Source organism: Mastomys coucha, chromosome X (assembly GCF_008632895.1).
Source record: "Mastomys coucha isolate ucsf_1 chromosome X, UCSF_Mcou_1, whole genome shotgun sequence".
NCBI classification, from domain to species: Eukaryota; Metazoa; Chordata; class Mammalia; order Rodentia; family Muridae; genus Mastomys; species Mastomys coucha.
In genome coordinates, this window is record NC_045030.1 from 112,058,075 (window position 1) to 112,059,512 (window position 1,438).

Below are 1,438 nucleotides of genomic sequence, written 5' to 3' on the forward strand. Positions count from 1 at the left end.
CGGTGTTCCTCAATTGAGAATTCTTTGTTTAGCTCTGTACCCCATTTTTTAATGGGGTTATTTGGATCGAGATACTTTTTAATAAGACAAGTCCTTGTCCTCAGAGTCTTTTTATCGGTAAATTATCATAAATGGACAACTGTTTAAAAGGGGGGAGCTTTGTTACTTAGGAACCAAAATAGCACACAAGCTTATCTGATCTTCCCAAAGGCACTGAGAGAGAAGAATCTGCACCTGTGAAACAACAAAGACACTGCTGCTCTTGGATGTTAACTTACTGCTAAAAAGCTCCAGAGTTGACATTTAAACTCAGATCTAATTCCAAAGCCACAAAGCCTCTAAGTGAGAATGAAATACATTTTTTTTTAAGTTAAAAGTTATGTTACTTAAGTATCTTGCTTGTTGGTCACTAGAGCAGATTAGAAAGAATATATTATTGCTTCGGAATCAAATATAATCATATCATAAAGCTGATTATCTTAAAAGGACATATAATTTACTACTAACAATATAAATAAAAAATTTATATTACTAAACTCAAGGCCAGATTTTCTGCTACATTAACAAAATGTCTTGTGATAAGTTCAAGACTCTTTATCAATTTTCATCATTGGATTTATCATTTCAATAGAGGTCAATCGGTCCTATATTATCGGTCTATAGATAAAGCATATTTTGAAAGTTTACTACAAGCCTATAGAACCACCACCACCATCACCATGATAAATCATGGTTCTTCTGCATTTTTATCTAGTACAATAATAAATAGCACCTTTCTTTGATGAGCATTTAAAGTACTCACCAAGAATCAAAGATTAAAAAAAAAAAAAAAAAAAGACTGGTTAACTTCCTTACGTAACAATGAAACGGAGAGCTGGGGTGGGGGGTGAAGGTGCTGCTGCCAAGCCTGACAATCTGAGGTTGACCTCCAGAGCCCAGACTGTGGACCAAAAGAAAATCAATTCCACAAAGCTAGTCTCTGCCTCCTTCCATACACCCAGCACGTCCGTCCGTAAACACACACACACACACACACACAAAATGGATTTTAAAAAGGAGTTTTAAAGTAATACACACATGGAAACAGTTGATATAATCAGTCTTCTGCTAAAAACCACACTAAACACAAGCACCAACCACCTTCATAAAGAACTATTTTTCCAGTGTTGAACATTTTGTGGGTATATAATGAAAAAGAAGTTGTGACCAAATGTACAGAATACAACCATTAAATAAAAATTATTGGAATCATGCCACCATAAATTTTTAACCTTAACTTCAAATATAACCAGAGAAAGAATGAAACTATTTTTAGAATAGAGGGAAGTAGAAGTTTCAAATAACTACACATACTGTCTTAGTCAGGGTTTCTTTCTATTCCTGCACAAACATCATGACCAAGAAGCAAGTTGGGGAGGAAAGGGTTTATTTGGCTTAC

At 34.6% G+C, this 1,438-nt stretch overlaps 1 protein-coding gene across 1 annotated transcript in view; it reads right to left on the reverse strand.

Annotated features, from left to right (window-relative positions):
* The window catches only part of Chm (CHM Rab escort protein), a 146,752-nt gene that overhangs the window by 122,120 nt on the left and 23,194 nt on the right, over positions 1-1,438 (reverse strand). The window lies entirely within an intron of this gene.